We start from the raw sequence: 22523 nt of genomic DNA on the forward strand, positions 1-22523 counted from the left end.
ACCATACTTTAAAAAAAACCAACCTAGAATACTGTTCTAGCTACTTCCCTCTTCAAAACAAATACGTACTGACATAACAACAAAAAATGAACAAGAAAAAAAATCTATTTCACTGTTGCAAAGTAGCTACCTCTACAACTGTAGCCACCAAGTGCTGGTATGTTATAAGATGTTAAGCTATCTGCTCTGTTTTACTAGGTATTTTTTTCCATTTATAATAATAGCTAGTAACATTACCAAGAAAGTAAAATCCTGGCGTAAGCATGGCTTGGGAATTCACGTGACAACTCTACTTTTATTTTTTTAGACCTCCTCAGAGGTCAACAATATTCAGATCAGTAACAATGTTTAGCTAATGAGATCAGATATGCATATCTCCTCATCTTATTTAGCTTCTTGGAGGACAGTAATAGATTTCAGGAGTTTATTAACAAACTCCACGTAAAATTTACCAGCTGTTTCTAAGAGTCTTTCTGATAGCTCTAACATGGCAGTAACAGATCAAACAGTTGTCTCCAAATTCAGAATCTACCTATGAGATGTTTAGAGCTCCCAGTGAGTTAGGTCTGTGATGTGGCTTATGAAAATTTTTGTCTGTAATGCCCCGATTCAGAGCCAGACTTGCAGAAAACAAAGCTTTTGGCACAAGCGCTGGTGGTGGGGGAACTTCACATTCACTGATTTGCCTCTATGTTTTACTGAGAAACATGGTTTACTTTTGCTTTAAATACATATTGAAGTAGATTATTGATTATTCTTCAGTCAACATAGGCTTCTGAGGTCAATACATTTTGATGCATGTCTCCTTAATGCATGAAGTCATAAATGGTTATCACCCAAAAGGGAGTGGAGATTTCTGGTTCAGCAGCTCATAAAGACCTCTGGGGAGCAGTTTCCTTAGCACAAAAACATATTAAGTCAAATTCTGCTACTTACATGAGGGAGGAAGACAAACTTTGCCAACTTTCTAATAATCTGGTCTTCACAAGACTACTGCAGGCTATTGCTATACACAGAATTTATCAAGAAAATGTGTCCCCTAAGAAGACATCACCTAGTATTCATTAAGCAACACGGATGTAAAACATGAAATACAGATGAATCTTAGGTGAACTTAGTTAATATTTGGAAACGCTAATCAGACAGAAATTCTGTGGGGTTTTGTGTAATAGAAGACTGGCTCCTACTGAAGTGATATGGGGAAGCAAATTTGTTTTTACACCTCAAAGTCCTGGCCTGCAAGGAGGACACTGAGGACCTAGACATGCAATGAAAGAACTCCACAACTTTCCTTGTATCTCTTACCTGTAGGACACTTGAGCAGCAAAGAGGAAGACAATATTCAGATGACTGTCTTGCTAGCCTCCACGGAGAGCCCATGACCACCCTGAAAAGTGTCATTTATATATGTGAAAACATCTGTACAGTGTATTCTATTGCGACCAGCAAGGTTTTAGAAGGTTGAAATATATTCTAAATACTGGCCTAAATAAGCCAAGCAGATAAGTTTTGGGGAGTGTAGTTTGAAAAAAAAAAAAAAAATCATGATGTACATTGATTATTAAATATATGATGATATAAAACACAATTCTGTCTTTTGTCCAAGTATATAAATGCATATCTATCACATAAATTATTGGATATTGGTTTTTTTACTGATACAACTTCACAGGGTAGTGATAAAGGGCAAGAGGAATAATGGTTTTCTACAAGAAGGTATCAATACCAACCAGTCTTCAGAGGTAGCACTGCAATGACGTGAATATTAACTAAAAATAGATAAAATTTACAGAACTCTAATGTATCAAAGAAAGCGGAATTGGACCTCCTTTCATGCCTCTTCCCACTTACAAAATGGAGATGGACTTATTAGCTATGCTATTCCCGAGCACCACCACAGAAATATATGAAGTTGCATGAAAACTCCGTTTAGTTTTATGGTCCAACATAATCCCCAATTATCCAAACACAGGTCTGCAGATATTGAGACAGCATGTGTCTATCTGTATTTTGTACAGATATTGTACAGGATTTTGTAACTTTTATTTATGTACGCATATGCAAATTTGCAACATAAACCGGTTATAAAATTTGCATACTTCATTTTGTTCATTATAAAATTTCAGATAGTCTAATAAGGAGTGAATTTAGAGGGTCATTAAAATCAGATATAATGCACTGAGTTACATATTGCATGTGCATTTTGAGTCATATACTATTGTCCTTATTTTAAAAGCATTACCTATTTGTGTATCTGTATGAAGTCTGTGCCCAGGTGACCCTTCCCAAATGAGCAGTGTATCTGAGACTAGCTCCCATTCTGACATTTAATCCACTAATTCACAAGATAAACTGAGCTCCTCTTGCTAACTCTGAGGAGAAAACCTTTCAGGACTATGCCTCAGGAGTGTAAGAAAATAAAATCTTCACCCTCAGAGTGAGAGAAAGAAAAGAACTAATGAACTTCTGGCTACCAAATACAATGCTCCCAATGCAGCATCTTCTGGCCACAGTGGCCCGCAATGAAAGTGATATTGTTCTGGTGTGCTTTAATCTAGGTCACAGCTGACAACACAAATCTACATTACCAAGTCTAGAAAGTCATCAGATGCAAACCACATCAACACAAAAATTATTTACAAGAGTCAAATGCTTTATATAAGAAACAGTACTGTCACCTGTTTGATAACATACATTTATAGAAAATAACCCATATAGTCTTGGTGTGATTCTGCAAGCAGTAGATATAAACCCCAAGTCATTAGTCTTCTTGAAGCATTCCTGTAAAAAGGTCTACAGGAACAAATGCCAGATATAATCACTTCAAATAGCAGACAAGTTAGGATCCATTGAATTTCAGCAAATCTTTAAGTTTTCCACAAGCCTTATCATTATACAGCTACTGCAGTGATAAACTGTAATAAACCATTTTCCTACACTAGTTCAAAATACATTTTTCCCATCTTATCATTTGTCTAAAAAGGATCTGAAAGTAGGTCATAATTTCCATGCACTTGTTTAATATGCAGGAATTTTCACCCAACATTTTTGCAAAAGTCTCCCATAACTATGAGAGACACAGGAGTGTTAAATATTCAAAGTTTATTTTGATATAAAATGATCAGTGTTAACTTATTTATGGTCCTTAACAAGATGTGATTATGAAAGAACAATAGTTTCAGCACCACAAAGGAACCACCAAAATGATCACAAAGGTACTTGATTTGGGTCTGTTTGAAACCCATGTTAGGGTCTGTCAAATGACATTAATTTTGTAATTGCTGAATCTTAAAACCCACTTATTCTCAGAAAGAGTGTAGTTTAATCCTCTCTAAATCGGTTCATAATCAAATAATCCTGGTAAAATATGAGGTTATTAATGCAACATTTTGAACATTAAGGAAAACAAAGAATACTGATTTCCCTCTGTCGCAATGTGCCACACCCACACTTAATAAAAAAAGACAAATTAAGAAGTAACCTCTGAGCTCTGCAGAAAACAAGCACCTGCAGTAAGACAAATAAATGACACACTACAAAGCTGTAATTAACTGGACAGGGACTGGTTCTTTGGAATATCTCTTTCAATCGTACCAGGTACATTTAACGGATTGTCGGCCACAGAGGCAAAATACCCATATCCTCTCCTGCACCACAGAAAAAAGCAATGAAAGTAAAGCCTAAACAAAAAGACCTAATTTAATCTCCTCTGAGGGACAGCAATATCTCCTGAATCAGCTGAGCGGGAGCATTTTTTCTGAAGCTGTTGCCTCTAAGATGTGATACTAATGCAGAATACAGATAAGCATTAAAAATACCCACAAGCACAAATAGTTTCCCACACACAACATACAAGGTTCCAGAGCTATATTCATCTGAGAACATGGGAAACATTACTGTACAAATAGCACTAGTACTTTCTCAGACACTAAAATACAAAGACTGGTGTTACCATTACAATAGTATTTTAATTGTGAACATTATTTGAGAAATATGGTGATACTGAAGATTAATAACATTTTTATAGTGCAGATGGGAAGGAAAAGAGTTTATTATTAGCAACAGAATAAACTGTACTTTCTATCAAGAGGCCTCTAAACTGTGAGCAATGTAGATAATTTTTGTATGAAGCATTCCAATGGAAAAATAGAAGCTAAAACAATAAAAAAAATTTACATTCTGTTTGGGTGAAAACAATCTCTGTATATCATTACTCACTCTATATAAAGAAGCTGATGTTATATTACATTTGATTTCATTGCATTAAGGAGCAAAGATCTGATCAAATCAAGTTAATGAATGCTTCTGTCCAACTACTAATGATGATTAAAGAAAAAGGAGAACTTTAAATTTTTAAAAGGATTTCAAGCAGATTGCAAATCCATATTTATTAGGACAAAAATACTGAATATTAACTAAATATTGCAAAAGACATTTTAAACTGGAAAAATGAGGCAATATATCCAGAAATGAAGCTACTGCTACAACCTTAAGATAGCACTGTTTTAGCGAGTACTACAGTTTTAGCAGGAATTAAAACTAAAAGATCATCCTTCTGCATCAAAAAACTAAGAACTGGAAGCTGTAATATCATCCCATGATGAATGCAGTTGCCCTGTTCGAGTCCAGCATATATCACAGCACCTGGAAGCAGTTTAGTTGCTTCTTTACCATTTTAGGCACTACTGCAGTCTCTCCAATCCAATTCCACCAAGAAATGACAGTATTCAGTAACATTTATCCACTCTCTTTTAAAGAGAAAATCCATCCACTGAACCCTCTCTTGAACTACAAATGATTCCCATCACAAGGTCATTTTACTCCTAAAGGTGTAGAAATACCTAGTGCAGTTTCCTCCTGGTATCTCATGGAGTATGCATTGTACATATCATGTCTAAAGTAACATCTCTGTTGTCGGGAATACTTACTGGGATATACAACTGAGCACGTCAGTTGATTTCTCAAGTTATCTTTGTCTTTCTGACTAAGAGCTCTTTACAAAACAACTATATAATCTTCTCCCCAAACAATCCTAATTAATTGCTTTTATGTTAGGATCTCAGCCTCTTGGCTCACTGCCATTAAAAGTTTTTGTATCAAAAGTCCTGATCTGCTCTTCCTGGCCAAGTTCACCCTCCCGCCATATCCATCAAAGCACTTTTTCAGTAGTATCTCTGGATTCAAGTTTTCTGTGAGCAGTTAGCACCATCCACTCCTGAATTGTGGACCGTCCTTGTAAGCAGCTCCCCAGGAGTGGCAGAGACACTCTGCACAGCAGAGTCATGCCATCATCTGTGATATCCTACCAAGGGGTTCCTGGTAAAACAATCTCTCCTAGTGTTGTGGTTTGAGCCCAGAGGGCAACCGAGCACCATGCAGCTGTTCACTCAACACTTCCCCCTCAGGAATCAGAAGGAAAAATAAAGTAAAAGGCTTGGGAATCGAGATAGAGAGGGATGATTCACCCATTATGGTCACAAGCAAAAGAGAGAGTCATTATGGGAAGACAAAAAAAGAACATCACTTCAATACAAACACTAGCAACAACAACACAATGGAGTGGGACTGTGTTAAGCATTACCACATCTTAAAACCACCTTCCTCCCATCCCTCCTTTCCAAGGCTTAGCTTCACTCCCACTACCTCTACCTCCCCTCTCCTCAGCAGTAGAGGGGGCAGGGAATGTGGGGTGCAGTCAGTCCTGCTGCTTCTTCCTCCTTGGTGGGGAGGAAACGCTTTGCATTCTTCCTCTACTCCAGCATGGTTCCCCTCTCACAGGAGACAGTCCTCCATGAAATTTCTCTGATGTGAATCCCTCCCACAGGCTGCAACCATTTCCATGCTGCTCCAGTGTGGGTTATCCCACATGTTGCAATGCTCCAAGCACCAAATTACAACAGCAGTGGCTGCTTCTCCCCACAGAGTCCCAGCCTTCTTTGTGTGCAGCCACCTGCTCCAGTGTGGGGTCCTCCACAGACCTCAGGTCAACATCTGCTTTACCGTGTACCTCCATGGGGGCAGGAGGGGTGACCTGCCATTTTAGTCTGGAATACAGGGAGGGAAAGTCTCTGCTCCAGCACACTTCCCCCCTTCTCTTCTTTTCTTCCACTGACCTCAGTGTTTGCATAGGTGTCCTCCTTGGAACTCCTCCTCACAACTCCCACTCCTCCTCCCAGATTCCCCTTACATAAATTCTCGTGGAGGCGCAGCCACTGTTACTAATTGGCTCAGCCTTGGACAGAGGCAGGTCCGATTTGGAGTCAGGGGAGCTTCAAAAAGCTTCTCACAGAGGACCACCAATGTAGCCCTCTTTTCTGCTACCAAAAACCCCACCACACAAACCCAGCAGCACACTTACCAACAGCAAATCTACCTTAAATGGCAATTCCCGAACCTCTTCAGGCCCAGTTACTGTCTTAGACAGCTTAGATCTGATTTAATCAGCCAGCCAATTTTGTTCAAATAAAAAATGTGAAATAATCTGAGTTACAAACAAACTGAAAAAATGCCCAAGTTGTTCAGAGTTCTTAAACTTTTTGAGAAATGCTGTTGAGATACTTCTGAGCATATGAGTTTTAAAAAGTTTTCCTGAAGTTAGATTCTTAAAACTATCTCACTGAAAAGCTACCACTCCCATTCTGAAAAATAGGGCAACAGGGTTATTCTGGCTTGAAAGCCATGAAAATATTCAAAAGGCAGCCTTAGAAAGTTTCCATTTCACCTCACCCAACAGGAGTATATTAGAAGCTATAAGAAAATTTCTTTGTACCCTAGTCCCAGAGAACATGCTCCCCCAGCATCAGCCACCGAATGCACCTCAATCTGCAGATGAGCAAGAGCCTTTCCGTCATTCTTTACTGCTGTTCAGTGGGGCACAGTGGCATAAATGCTAAAAACAAAATAAAAATATACTCTGTTTCTAGTACCTTCCATCCTCCATCCATGCTTCACGGAAGGAGTAGAAGAGAAGGTAAAGGTAGCATTCTCCATAATGCAGAAAAAGGGAGAAAGAAGCATGGTGCACACAGAAGGAACATGAGTCAAGATGAAGAGACAAAGTAGTCAGGCTAGGGGAGACAGATGAGACAGGAGCAGGGAGATATGCAGTCACTGAAGTATATTTCATTCCAGAACTTGGAGTGGAGCCCAGAAAACTGAAGTCTCCAAATCCTCCTCTGCTGTCGGTGAGTATTTACAAAAGCTAATTGCAAAGCTCTTCTCTCAGATTTGCAGCTGGACACAGAAAGGGTAATGGTCCTCTAGAGCTACTTGTCCCTTTGCTATTCCAAGAGGCAGACAGCTTTGTACTATAGTTCTTATCTTCTTGGGATACCTGTATGCTACTATTAAACAGAAAGCATGTTCCTATATAGACTGTAGCATGGACACACACAACTGGCATACATCTCCTTTCCTTTGTAGCCATGGGTAATTAACACATGGCCCACATAAACATGTATGCCAGAATCAATTAGGTTTCCTTCCTTCAACTGTGAAAGAAAACTTCATTCTTGTTCTGTGACACATGGTTTCAGCCATATGTAAAGGTTGCAATACAAAGAAAACAGTCTTCTAAAATAGTGTGAATAGAAAACAATGCAAGGAAAAAAAAAAGTTTGGTCAGATGTGCAGCCAGGCAGTCCCTGTCTGCTGCTGCAGCATTCTGCTGTGCAATTTTAGCATGCAATCCTTACAACTTATTTCCCCTCCCTCTCAGTATGCCTCATGTACCAAGATGTTCACAGTCAACAGCGAGTTCCAGAGCTGCTTTAGAAGGTGAAGACCATGAGGCTCACCAGAAAGCTCCATAAACTCTCAAATCACAGAGCCAAACCTTAATGCAATGATCACCCTCAGGGAGATATATTACATTAACCCAGGAATTCTGAGTACTAATTGCACACATCTCTACAACACCTATTATTCCGAGAAAATGTTTTTAACCTCCAGAAGTCAAAAGATGTACATTTTCCACTGTAGTTCTATGAAGTTACTGTATTTCCTGATTTGTATTTATTCACTGTTAGTAAATGAGGATTTTCCCCATGCATTATATTTCCTGAATAGTAAAGACTGCTTGCAAGTGCAATCTAGTGAATGTCAAAGTGTAGAATCCTGAAACAAAGCAAGAGATAGGCATTGGCCCACAAAGCAGATGTACAGTACCATTAAACAGGCTTATGAAAAAAATGTACTTATGAAATATTGCCAGCGTGCATCTGCATAAAAGTGACTGTTGATGGGAACCAAAGCTGACGAAGGCGTAACAACATAAAAACACATCTGTGATCTTATTCTGTATGTGGTGAAAGTGACAGCCCATCAGTGACAATTATCATATATTACTAATGCAATATTAATCAAACATTCATTACTCTAATTAGAAAAACTTGTCTTGAAAGGCAGCCTGACTTTTCACCTCTGGAACTGTAATTGACACACGAATTTGACAGTCTTAATGACTATAAATCCTTAGTGGGAGAAAGTGTCTTAATCTTCCAGCACTTAGCTTAACCACCAGTTTCCACTCTCTGTAGGTAAAATTCATGTCAGCTTAGGTGATCTCATGCAGTACTTCAACCTCTGTTAAGTACTAAACATACATCCACCATGAGGCAAAGATAATACATAGGATATGTGCAGGTTTAACTGAGTGGGGAGTAAGTTTTTCTCTGAAAGAAACCTGGAATATCTGTCTATAGCGTACAAAGTCAAACCCGAACTGGGATTTCAGTTATCCATGGGCACGCACACACTTTTGAACCTGTGTAGCTTTTTTTGTCCCTTCAGAAGTGTCGTTTTTGTGCACATACAATGTCAAGAAACCCACAATTATGAACGAAATACAAAAGAGACCAGGTAGCAGTATAAAGTCCGACTTTCAAACAATTCACACAGAACAGAAAAGCATTTAGAAGATAATATTTTGAAGTGCCAATAACCCAGCAGGTCTCATAAAAAAAAAAAAAAAGACATGCTGTCTTTGTACTTATGTATTGACACAATCCAATGCCTGCTTAAGGCAATGATAGACATTACATTCACAGGGTGAGCCACAGATTTCAGTGAGTTTCAGATCAAGCTCCTATGGATTATCCTAACTATGCTCAACCATGACATATTTTTCTAGCAATAAAAATTAGATGTGTACATGTTATAGGCTCTATCAGGCTATGCTGGCTTACGGACATGCTTCTTGATATACACCTTGATGAAAATGTTGAAATCTCGACCCATTTAAGCCACAATGACTTTTGCTATTTATTTCAAAGAGTGTTCTGATTTTACCTGAAGTAAAATCATAAAATATATCAAGTTAGAAGGGATCCATAAGGATCATCAACTCCTGCTCTTTGCAGGACTACCTAAAACTAAATCATATGCCTAAGAGAACTGTCCAGATGCTCCTTGAACTCTGACAGGTACAGAGACCACGCTACCATTAAAAAACTTATAATACTGTTTGACCTTACAGGATACTTGGTAAAGTTAATATCAGTTAATTGAAATTCTGACAGTTGACAAAATATAATGGAGAATTAATTATAATTTAGAAATACAAGTATATTTTAATCTGTCTTGACTCATATATCAGATAATTATTTAGGGAATATGAAGAGTGTTATGATTTGTTTAGCACTGTAATTTTTTGATGTTACCATTTCAAATCACTGTGTTATTTTCATTTACATTATCAGACATGGTCTGAAAGTGTAGGGAAGGTCTATTTATCATCTCTGAAACAGGAAATTCATTTGGAACCGATATCACAAATAAAAGTCTAAATATTTAAAACTCTAAAAGCGTAACCTCAAATTGTTTAATCTTTATCCTTGGTTATACATCTTCATTACTTTATGTTATGAAAGTCATTCAAACTATGCAATCACTTGTAACTAACCTGGCAAACAAAACTCAGGAATTATCTGTATTCAGTTCAATGTGATTTTCTGTTGTTCAAAACAATAATTTTTGTATGAACTCATTTTTTCTTGCTAAACACAGACTCATTTCAAATTCATTACCTTGACAACAACATCCTACTAAATAAACAGTGACCATGTTTTTACCAAAACAGGGACAGCAATATTGTATTAGTCACTAAGGAGGAGAAAATGAACACATCTCATTTATTACTGTGGTCAGTATTACACAAAAGATTTGTCAGTTATGATATTCACTGCATAAGACTTTTCTTCCACACACTGTGCTCTTGATTTACCCATACACCATTCCAAGGTTTAGCATCATTTTATGCTAGCCCTTAAATTCAAATTTACTCCTTAATTGCCCATGTAACTGTTGTAACAGGTGACCTTCATTTTTTTGTTGGGGTTTTTTTTTGGTTGGTTGTTTTTTTTCCTCTCCAGTTGTCATTTATTCCACTATCCAAATGTTAAACTTTTACCCCTTTCTTCCTCAAAAAAAAAAAAAAAAAAAAAGGTCTGGGATGAGGTAAAATTTTAAAATCTCTAAATACTAGCTGAAAAATGGTAATTACATAACAAAACCAGGTTTTCATTTGTCTTTATGTATTTACATTTATAGCTGCTTGAATTTAGCATTAAGTCAAATCCATTCCTGCTTTCATCCCACTTACCTCCCAGTAAACACATCAGTCACAGACCCATTTTGCATCTGCTGAGATAAACTCTACTGCAAATACATTTCTGCTTCCTGTTAATGCTATCCAGTCAGTGCACAGAAGGGAACAAGATATGGTCTATTTTGATAAAATATTGGGGGTTGGGGTTTTTTTTAACAGAGTATTTTCTTCCGTATATCTTTGGTTTAATTTCATATTTATTTATTAGGCACAAGCAGAATTAGTTAAAAGTAGTTATTAGATAAGGCATGAATAATTTCATCCTACTTTCAAGAAGTATTTGATCTAGCAATAAATACAACAAAATTAATCCTACTTCTTAAAATATCTCCATGTAAACTCTAAAAAGTGCTTAACAAAATAATCGTTAATACTACATTTGCCACACTTAATCTTCCAGCATATACACAAACTTAGCTCTAAAGAGACTCCACTGAATTAATTTACTTACTTTAGTTGGCATATTGTAAAGATAATAATGGATTCTATTAAGAAAGGACTACATGATTAGGTTCCATAAAATTGTGGGCAACAATCCATGACTAATCTGCAAATTCAAAGGGGGAAGCAAAATGATTTTTTTTTTTTCATTTATCTCTTGTAAACAGATAAAATGTGCAGCTCACATACTGATCAATGTATTTAAACATTTTCTTTCTAATACTGTGGCTTAACTTTTTATTCTACAAAACACACAGCAAGCAGCGTACCTTAGAAAAACTCATATTACAGATGAACAAACTCTAAGTGACTGAGCATTTGGGTTACCCATGCAAGTTTCAGTATTTAATGTCAGGAGGGCCCAGTTTGTCTCCAGGACAATTTGCCATTGAAATTCAATTGGATCAAGAACTGTTCTCTCAATTGCTGAATTAAACATTGGTTGATGATTTAAATCGTATGTGCTGAAAGATTTCCTTTATTCCCCCCCAAAATACATGTAAGTAAATACATCTTATTCTGTAAAATTTCAAGTGTATCATACAAAGTATGCACTCAGCTTTGAGTAACAATTTACTCCACAAATGCAAAGCAATTTGTATCCACTAAAATAGAATGAAACATATCCATGATACTAAATTGTAGTAATAAATTACTGAGCTCAGCTAGTGGTGGAAAAAGCTTTATCATATTAGATTTTATGGTACAGCTCTATTATAGTAATCTTTTATTTATTTATTTAGCCATACATCATGGTATACTAAATAACATATTGGCTATTTACACTCTGTAGACGGCACACATCTGCCTAGATCAAACTGTTTAAAAATACTATTTCCTTTACCATGAGTAAGGGGTGTTTACTATAATCAACCATATGAGTGCAGTGTAACCGTGCTGCCGGTAACCAAAAATTCTGGACAGTCACTGTGACTATGCAGAAAAACTGTCTAATAATACAGCCACTGAGCGAATTATTCTTGAGAAGTGGACTTGTGACTAGTCAGGTCTACCACAGGCATGCAGCTAAGCGAGTGCACCAAAGGTCTGACCCAGGGTTTGTGGAGTCCGCTACTTACTTGAGCTACCGGGTCTATAAATTCACGTTCTCAAGGCCACCTGATGGCAATAACTGAAGTGGCAGTTTCCGCCCTGAGGCATGAGTGAGGTGTGCACTCGCTGCCTTCAAGACCTTCCAGAAAGGAATTCACAGTTCCCCCTCAAGGTCTTCACTGCTTCAACAGAAAGACGGAAGAACTCTTTAAAGTGTCCCATGTGCTTGAACAGCTAATCTTCAGCCTCCTCTACAGCACCAAAGAGAAGGGAGAGATTAACATCAAGAACAAGGGACTTTAAAGGGAACTCACTCTCTCACTTTTATTCCCCCTGTGGTTGAGAAAATAAAATCCCTATCAGATCAAACATGACTTAAACCTAAATTCAAAGCACATGTAGCCTGAAAAGGTTCTCCACGTTCATCAAACATATTGCTAACATGGGCAGTAGCTGCCACAAACTGGATATGGAAGAAAGATGAGCACAGCATCAGTTTATAATTAGACTAAATGTTAAAGCAAAATCAACAGATACATCTGTAATAATTTATTTTTTACAGTAACACAAGGCTCTCATGTACACACAATACTGGAGTCAAACAGTATGTTCATTTTTTCATACAAAACAATCAAAACCAAAACCAAACCAAACCCAAATGCTCAAAACCAGGACACGGCTTCGTTCAGCAATTGTTCAAACCAATGTCTAAATCAGCTGCAAGGACTCTGTATAACTAAGCCCTGTAGGGAGAAGGAAGCCAGAAAGGCTAAACTAGTCTGGCAGACTCATCAAATAACTAATTAATTGTACCACAAATAATTAATTAATGATTCCTGTTCTGTAAAAAAGGAGAAAAATTACAGCTGAACCAAGTAAAAATCCACATCAGATTTATTAATCAGTATCTCTTCATTTGCAATAAAAGAAAATAAAATACTGAGCTTTTCTGCAATAGCTTTAGGTTCTAGCATTGTTTCTTGCATCAAGGACATATCTCACACACAGATCACTGGGAGATGCACACAGAACATTGGTATGTTTTGTTCTAAATGAGGCACTGTATTAACTAAACTCCTGTTTAACATCTTTATTGATGATCTAGACGAGGGGATCGAGGGCACCCTCAGTCAGTTTGCAGATGACACCAGGTTGGGTGGGAGTGTTGATCTGCTCGAGGGCAGGGAGGCTCTGCAGAGACCTGGACAGGCTGGAGCCATGGGCTGAGGCCAACTGGAGGAGTTTCAATAAGGCCAAATGCCGGGGGCTGCCCTTGGGCCACAACAACCCCCAGCAGTGCTACAGGCTTGGGGAGGAGTGGCTGCAGAGCTGCCAGTCAGAGAGGGACCTGGGGGGGTTGATTGACAGCCGGCTGAACAGGAGCCAGCAGTGTGCCCAGGTGGCCAAGAAGGCCAATGGCATCCTGGCTTGTGTCAGCACTAGCGTGGCCAGCAGGAACAGGGAAGGGATCTGACCCCTGGACTCGGCACTGGTGAGGCTGCACCTCGATTCCTGTGTTCAGTTTTGGGCCCCTCACTACAAAAAGGACATTGAATGACTCGAGCGTGTCCAGAGAAGGGCAACGCAGCTGGTGCAGGGTCTGGAGCACAGGTCGTACGAGGAGCGGCTGAGGGAACTGGGGGTGTTTAGTCTGGAGAAGAGGAGACTGAGGGGAGACCTCATCCCCCTCTACAGCTGCCTGAAAGGAGGGTGCAGAGAGCTGGGGATGAGTCTCTTTAACCAAGTAACAAGCGATAGGACAAGAGGGAATGGCCTCAAGTTGTGCCAGGGAAGGTTTAGACAGGATATTAGGAAGCATTTCTTTCCAGAACAGGTTGTTAGGTGTTGGAATGGGCTGCCCAGGGAGGTGGTGGAGTCCCCATCCCCGGAGGTGTTCAAGAGTAGGGTCGATTTCGAGCATAAGGATATGCTGTATGTGGGAACTGTGCTAGGTGAACCGTTGGACTAGATGATCTACAGGGTCCTTTCCAACCTAGATGATTCTGTGATTCTGTGAATCATGAAAATGAACTTTATCATGACACCGTTTCAGAGTAATAATATTCAAGCTTTTAACAACTCAGATTTACATTTGTGGACTTTCCTACATACGAGTTTCTCTGTTCTTAGAGAGACTGTAGGACCGTGTGAAAAAAAGGTCTCTATTTTTGGTCCTGTAACAGTTCTGGAAGCAAACTACAGGTAAGTTGAACAGCAAAAAGCAAGTTATAGTTTCTATAGATGTGCAAAGTCTGTTAGAAAATTGGTTACTGGACACACAGAACTTGAGTCCCCAATTTTCTTCTTATTGTATGTAAAATTTTTCCTTTTAGTTCCAGAAGAAACCAAAATGGGCACCAGCATGAACCTTCATCTTTGTCTCACCATGTTCTGCTGTGTGTTGTCATGAAGGCACCAGAAATTTAGAATAAAGAAACATGGTATAATTTATTTCTCCTAGGTTCCATAGAAATGCTGTGATCCTTGAGTAACCTCAGCAAATATTTTTGTTTTCAGAAGGGCTTTACAAGTGTAACACACAAAAGCGTTGCCACTGCATTTCAGCATTTCTTTTTTTGAAAAAACCCTCTAATATGGCCCCGACCAATTGGTGCTCAGTATTAAAAACCTCATATGGCTTTTTACAGGGCAGGCAACCTGTTTCTGCAGTTCATGTTCAAAATGCCAGTCAGCATAAAGAGCAAAGGACTGGGTCAAGAACTTCAGTATACTCTCATAATCCGACTTGATTTTGTCAGAAACATGCTCTGAAAGGTAATTTAACATAAGAGATTAATTATTTTGCAGTACACTGCACTGATTCTAGAAGTACCTTATATAATAGCTTCTTTGTAAACGACAAAAGAACTTGAATACTGCAGAACTTCCTTGTGTTTAGCTTTTCTCTTTCTGTATTTAAGATCTCATTGCTAATTGTGCAAGGGTTTTTTTTTTTTTTTACATTAATCTGTAAAAATGGGAACGGCATTTCCTCATCTTTTCTCTAAATATACAGCTGATAATTATTAAAATCTAGTTTTAGAAATATGCAAATTATTTTTTTTTTTCTATCTTCCCCAATCCTGATTTCTAAAGATATCCCTTTTTCTGAAAATACATTTCATTTGAAGACAAACAGCATGTAAGAACTTAATCATATGTATAGAATAGTAAAAGTCCTTTTTATTTAGCTCAGCTGTGATGTGCAAGTGGTCTCACCGGCTTCACGCTACTGGTTTTGCCCCTTGACTAAGAAATTATTAGCATATGACACAGCAAACAAATGATCTTTTTCATGCATAAATACCTTTTTTTTCATATATAATTCTGCTATACAACTCTCTATGCAAACTACAGCATGAAGATCCCCAGTGGGTAAATTCATATCATGCTACAGAGATGTAAAACACCATTCTGGATGTCAGACCACACAGTGGTAAGAAACACCACATAGATTTGCAGGTTGAACAAAAAATGAAAAATTATTATTCTTACATCATTTTGAATGATGATGATTTTTATATCATTTTTAACCACCTCACACTTCTACCCAAGGTGAAATGAATGCTCTTCAACTACCATGCCACTTCAGTTCTGTAAATGACATTACATGGGTATTGAAACAGCTCTGCAAAGAATATTCTTTGAAGTAGTTTTTATGAACTAATGAAAAAAACCCCAAACCAAACCAGAAGTAACCATAGTTTTCACATGAGTAAGTTTGTAATATTTCAGGAATTAAAAACATAAATATTTTCTCCTGAGGTAAGAGGACAGCCAGCCAGTTTGAACACCATCCAGTAGCCTCTCCTGAGTGCAGTATTAGTAGCTCGTTCCCCCCCCTATTTTTAAGAAAAAATTGTGCATTGGATGTTTTTCCAAAGAAGGGTGAGATCCAAATGTGTAAGAAAAAGGTTTTGTCTTCAGTTCATAACTCCTCTTGAGTTTATTTTATCGATTAGATATCCATATTACATTTTTTAAGAAACCATTTTTTTTCATTAAAACTTACAGTGCTTCCCAAAGAGACTTGGTATCTCATCTAGAGACTTTCATTTCATACAGTGATATACATACCATACTTTTCAACGTACCACTAATCTAGTAATTGCTAGCACTATTTCACCATTGTTGTTAAATATACCATCTATGTATTTGGGATGATTTTCCTCAGAAAATCATTTGAATAATCTCTCCAGATCTTACATTTTATGGTTGCAAAGTTCTTCCAGGAACAGAGTTACAGAATCAACATTTATTTTGAACCTAAACTGTTCTGACGATACTTGCAATACTTAATTTGTACAAAATAACAACAAATTCTCCTAATTCTACCCCTTTCATTCCTTTCCGTGGTTGTTTTTCCCCTACTTAGTCTATTTTGCCACCCCCTTGCCACTAAAAAAGCTACATTTAATCAACAGTTTTTAACAAATTTGACAGTAAACACTTTCCTGAAAAAAAAAAAAAAAGATCTGTTGGAAGCAACAGCTAGGTGGGATGATCTCCTATGATATGTTCTTACAAAACAGGATCTGATAATGGAATTTAGTGATGCTTGAGAAAACAGTCACAAAAAATAAAAACAAACCCCCACAACGTTATGGAGGTAAGCCAGATTCAGAGTTGTTGATGACTTTAAAGGACCACACCTGAGCATTACATCCAATGAACAGATATCCAGAAGACACAGACTGAAGAGAACAAGGAGTCTCTCCTCTGATACCCTTGTAAAACATTCTCACCAATGCAGTTCCAGCACCACAAAACCAGAAGCTGCATTCTCCTACAATCCACAAAACAAAGCTCACCCTATATGAATGGTATACTGCAAGGACTAAGAAATTCTTTCAGCTGCAGGGTGGAAAGAAGACGGAGATTCTTGTGTACTTTGGACATCTGTGAGAGCCTGTGTGTCCACGGACCACCCTGACTCTCAATACTTCTGCTGGACAAAGGCAACTGCACACTGTCTGTTTTCTGGTTATGCATGAACACTTTTAAGACCAGTACCAAAGCCCAGAAATCTGGATTTCATCTTAATTTCTCTTTACTTTTTTTCTTCCTTTTTTTTTTTTCTTTTCTGATGTCAAGACAAAAGAAAAGCACAGGACAGTAGTGAGACACTAATTATCAGTGCTGAATTCCAGTGTTGAATGCAAACTTCTAAAACTGAAGTTACCATGATGATGGTGAGAGTGCTAATCATTGTCTCTTACTGTTATTGACCTCCAATCAGACAGATATATTATCCTGTTCTGCCTGCAAAACTAAACAGACACGAGGAAAGAAAGTGTGTACAAGCACAGAATTAGCAACAGAAGTCACATTCGGAAAGCTGGCTGAAAAAAACCACTCTCGTTCGAAAAAGTAACTTGGCTACCATTCTACCAGCATGCCCCTTGTGTTACCTTTAGTGAGGATTTATGCCCAGAACATGAAATGGACTTTCAAGAACAATTCATAGACAAAATTTCTGGGGATCCTCATCCCCTTATATCCCCTTTCCTCAAAAGAAATTAAAACTCAATGAATCCTTTACTGGATCCAGCACAAGCACCACATCAGCACATCAGGCTATTAAGAAGCTGGAATCTGTAAGCTGTTGCAAGTCAACTCAAGCTACTGCAATCTACACTTAAAATTAACCCACAAAGCTTAAAACCCACCTTTTGGATATGAAGCATCATCCATAACTACTGAGATCTTTGGTTATGAGTTAATGTCACACGCTTTTGTCATCTGAACCACAGCAACTGAGATACAAAACCTGGATCTAACTATCTAGAAGTGTACATTTCCTTCACACAGTTGGAAGTCCCATTTCTCAAATCCCTGGTTTCCTTAGTATGAGAAATCAGAAGATGAAAAACATCTTCAGTTAGTTAAAAGTGATGGTAAAGCTTTCAAAGGGAGAGAACCAGCTGGGATGAGGGACATTCATTGTAATGCTATCCATACAGGGACAGGGCATCATGTGGAAAGACATCAGTAGTTTCTCATACACAAAGGTTAAAGGAAAACCTTCACAGGCAACTATTCAAAAATGGTTCTCATCTAGCAGAAGACACTGAAGATATGCATAAAGTCAAGATTACTTGGCAAACCAGAATACAAATGTACTAGCTGCTGCCATTATGGTTTCTTGAGCAGATTTTCAAATGACACAGGCAAGTCTTTCAGAAACTTAGAGATACAGAAAGGTAGAAATACACTGTGTGATTTCAAAGCACTGCAAAGTGTTTCTATAGACAATCTGCCAACAAGACAAGAAGGCCAAAGTCAGCATTAGCATCTGTCTTCCAATTACAGAGTCACAAATGACATATTGCTCAGTGACAAATGATGACTGCTGTTTTATATTAAGATGGTTGCTCTAGCAGATGTTTTCAAATTATCCCAAGCTATGTCACAGGGAAAGGCAAAAGAACTGGAAATATGCCCAGAGAGACCTGGTGTACCAGCAGCCTAAGGGAGCCATTTAACAATCCATTTGGTATCCTCTCATGAGATCTTAGATACAAAAACTGAATACAGAAAGGAAAAGGGGACTAGAAAATATATTATGTTCCTCAGTGAAAGTTTTAAGTATCTGACTACAGGGTCATCTGGAATAAAACGTGTTCACTTCATCTTAGCTTGGACATAGAAACAGTTGAGGCAGACAGTCATTCAAAGAAGAGAGGGGAAAAAAAAAAAACAAGAAAACAAAACCCAGAAAACAGTGCTCCATATTATTGCTCTGTGATGACAGAGTTAGGACAAAAGAAACTCTTTTTATTGTGAACATCTCCAAACAGTAATTCTGGTATCACATACTGACTGAAAAAATAAAATTAAGACTTGCTCTCTGGTAGGATGTAGATTGCTTTTGCTGTTACAAAACCTCTGGAACACAATGAGGAAACTTGTCCAAAAAGAGTACAGACAAATAAAAAAGAGAAAGGAGATGACCATCTGTCCATCTGAAATGGACTAAGGAGTAAGGTCATATCAGCTCTTTCACAAAGTTAGAGCCAAGAGAGGTCTTCAAATCAAAAACCTGATGTGGAAAACAAGTTATTTCCTGAAATCCCCACAGTCAAATCATACATGCATAGAAACGCTGAAAAACGTTGCAAGCAGAAGGGAGGATGAGAGTGGGAAGAGACACTGAGGGTGTGCTCATCCAGTGTAACATCATTCTCAAGAGCAGCCCTCTGGAAGCATGAGACAACAGTAAAAGCACACCCCAGTAGACAAAATAACTACAAAAACGAAGGTGCCAATGAATGCTGCTACAAGTTAAGGAATGGGTGGGCGTCTAGTCCTGACCTACGGTGAGAGAGAAAATCCTCTCTCTTGTTACCATGGAGATCCCCTTTTCAGGTTTCTTTGGATGAGCTTTGTGCTCAAGTGCAAAATTTGGCATGAGGAGAACAAGTATTAATTATGTGCCCCTGACAAAAATAGCCTTCTTATATCTCAAGAGATAATACAACAGAGGCTGTAAAAATTAAGTTTGGTTACAGAGATTAAGGGCTGAATAAACTATCTCATGTTAAAGTACCTTGAGCTCTACCTTCTTAAAACGGCAATGCCAGTGTGAGGGTTCGCACCTGTCTATTGCAATTTGGGTGAAAACTTGAGTTACCAGATGGTATGAGACCGGAGTGAAAATTACAACAAACAAAAAAAAATGCGTGGAGGCTACTTACTACTGTTCTTTGGTACAGGATTGCCTTTCTTTATTATACTATTTCATGAATTATTCATGCAGTTCTTTTTGTATTTCCAGGTGGCAACATCACCAGCCAGGGCTGCACTGAGATGCACCACCTTTACAGGAAGGACAACAGTGCAAAGTGTAACGCAAACAGATTACATTGGTAGGCTTGCAAGTGTTAATCCTACAAGAAATAGACCAGAATGAGCCTTGAATTAAATAAGTGTATCTAACATACACAGTTCTGGTGAAGAAAAAAAAACAATTTAATTCAGGAAGATATATACAGTGGAACACTATTGTACCCTTTATTTCGAAACTACTTCATTACCTCTCTAATAAACAGCATATTTTTCTACCATATGTTTTCATTAATCTACACTATCTAATTTTAATAGTTCCGAAATACAGAGTATCAGACAGACAAGTAATCTATACAGAAGGCAACAAGGGACTGTGCTGTTGCTGTTAAAAATCCCTTTCTCTGTAATCATTACTATCAGCAGTAAATTTAAGTATATATCCTTTAGAATTTTGTATTCTTTGGATCAGTGAACACTGATCAAACGTGCAACATTTTTTAAGTGAGGGGAAATACCTTTAGTGTATACACTGGACCCACATACCAGTAGAAATCAGTGTTGCCTTTTTAAAGGTATATTAACACTGACATAGAATCCAACACAACCGGCTGAGCATACACCACGCTTACAAGCCCATCTACCTTTTATTTTAAGTAGGCTATAAGGTTAAACAACTACTTTTTTTTTTTTTTTTTTTTTTTGGTAAATAACTAACTTCATACGCTGTCCATTACATTTCTCACCATTTTTGCTTCTGTTACTATTTTTCCCTTTTTTTTGGCTTCCTGCCTTTAACAGTGTCTTTAACGTTATCTCTGACAGGTGTAGAAAACAACATGAATGAAACGGGATTATCCAAAATCAATCATGAGGGAAACCGAAGTGCTCCCTGTTAAATATTAACTCCTCAATAATTTTTCTCCGAGATCAAATAAAACCATCAACCTCCTTTAGAAACAAGCATGGTGTAACACTCTCCCTGTGGACATCCTGAGCCGGGTTTAAGTAACAGCAACAAGAAGAAAAAAAACCCAAAAGCCACAATTACATAACGGAGCTCGCGGAACGCCCCGCTACCCCGGCGGGAGGGCGGCCGGGGGGGAGCTCGGCTTCCCGAGCGGCCCGGCAGGCGCAGGCTCCCCAGGGCCGCCTTCCTCCCTTTCCCCACCCCCCCGGCCTGAAACGCTTCCCCCGGGAAGCAAAGTCCGTGCCGGGGCCCGGTCGAGCCCCGCGGGACGCGGCGCCCTCGGCGGGGCTGCTGGGTGCGGGACCTCCCCGCGGTACCACGGCATCCCCGCCCCACGCGAGCTTTGCGGAGGGGGCGAGGCAAAAATTCACCCTGCTTCTCCTGTCCTGCCGAGGAGGGACACGGGACAAACTCGGCCCCAACAACAGGCGACAACTAGTTGTGGAGCCCGCGCGGGGCTGCCGGGGGGCGGCGGGACGCGGGGCCTCGCCCCGACGGACCGGGCCGGGGGGGGGAAGGGGGGGGGGCGGGGAGCGGCTGTCCCCCAGAGAAGGGGGTGCCCCAGGGCAGGGGAAGGAGGATGGCAATCCTCGGCGGCTGCCAGAACACCCGCGGAGGGGGGGATGACAGCCCCGCAACGCAAGGCCAGCTAGAAATTACCCATTTGAATGATGCAGCAAAGGATGGGGGGGCTAGTCCTGCCGTTACCACTCTCCAGCCCCGATGGATAAGGCACAGGTTCCCCGCCGAGGCGAGCAGCTCGCTGTCTTCCGCGCACACGGCAATTAATAGCAACCTTCATCCCGCGAAACCTTCCCCGAGCGCTCCCACACGCTCGCAGCCCGCGGTGGCAACTGCCGGGAGCACAATAGCGGGAACCTCTCTGCCTCGCCGACCCGGGGAGGGGTTGGTGGGGAAACCAAACCTCTCCCGGCAACCGCTGATCCCCCAAGACGGAGAGTCCCGGGGAGCTGCAGCCGGCGGCGCGGCGGGAGGGCAGGCTGCCTGCCGGGCGAGCGGCGCAGCACGCTGCCAAAACACCATCACCCCGCGGTATTGTCAGCAAACAGCACACAAGCATTTACCTTTTTATGCCCGCCGTCCGTCAGTCGAGCATTTGAGGGAGAGAAGGAGAAAGGAAAGGAAAGGAGAAGAAAGAGACAGAGAAATAGAGAGAGCGAGAGGCGGCTGCTAATCCCTGTGTAGAAAGACTTCCAGCAGCAGCAGCAGCAGCGTGTATGTGTGTGTGCGTGCCCGGAGTGGAAGCACAGCCCTCCTGGCGATGCACCGGCTCTTACACCGAAGTACTGTCATGTGCGTATCTCGGTGTGTGTACCCATGGAGAGGGGGGGGGGGAAGAAAAAAAAAAAAAAAAAAAGAAACGGGGGGAGACTAGTCAGTCACACGCCCGGCTATGCACCGCGGGGCGGGGGGGAGAGGAGAGGAGGAGGAGGAGCCCAGCGCTCCCCAGCCCAACCACCGGAGGAGCAGCTCGCTACTACGCGGCTGGGCACCGCAAGCCGGCGGCGCGCTGCCCCTCCGCGCCGGCCCCGCACGCCCGCCCGCCCTTCCCCTCCCCCTCCCTCTCCCAAGGACGCGCCTTCGGGAAAGACCCCTCAGCACCCCTGTCCCTGGGGACCCCGCTGCACCCCGAGCCCGGTGGGAAGC

The 22523-nt window shown here is 40.0% G+C and overlaps 1 protein-coding gene across 2 annotated transcripts in view; it reads right to left on the reverse strand.

The window, feature by feature from the left end:
- Positions 1-22141, reverse strand: part of DLGAP1 (DLG associated protein 1) — a 422469-nt gene extending 400328 nt beyond the window's left edge. For both annotated transcript variants that reach the window (XM_074899140.1, XM_074899141.1), the window contains exon 1: positions 21941-22141. The gene's annotated coding sequence lies outside the window, so the exon portion shown is untranslated. The remainder of the gene's footprint in view (positions 1-21940) is intronic.
- Between the last annotated feature and the right edge of the window lie 382 nt (positions 22142-22523).

The sequence above is a fragment of the Athene noctua genome, chromosome 2 (genome assembly GCF_965140245.1).
Source record: "Athene noctua chromosome 2, bAthNoc1.hap1.1, whole genome shotgun sequence".
NCBI classification, from domain to species: domain Eukaryota; kingdom Metazoa; phylum Chordata; class Aves; order Strigiformes; family Strigidae; genus Athene; species Athene noctua.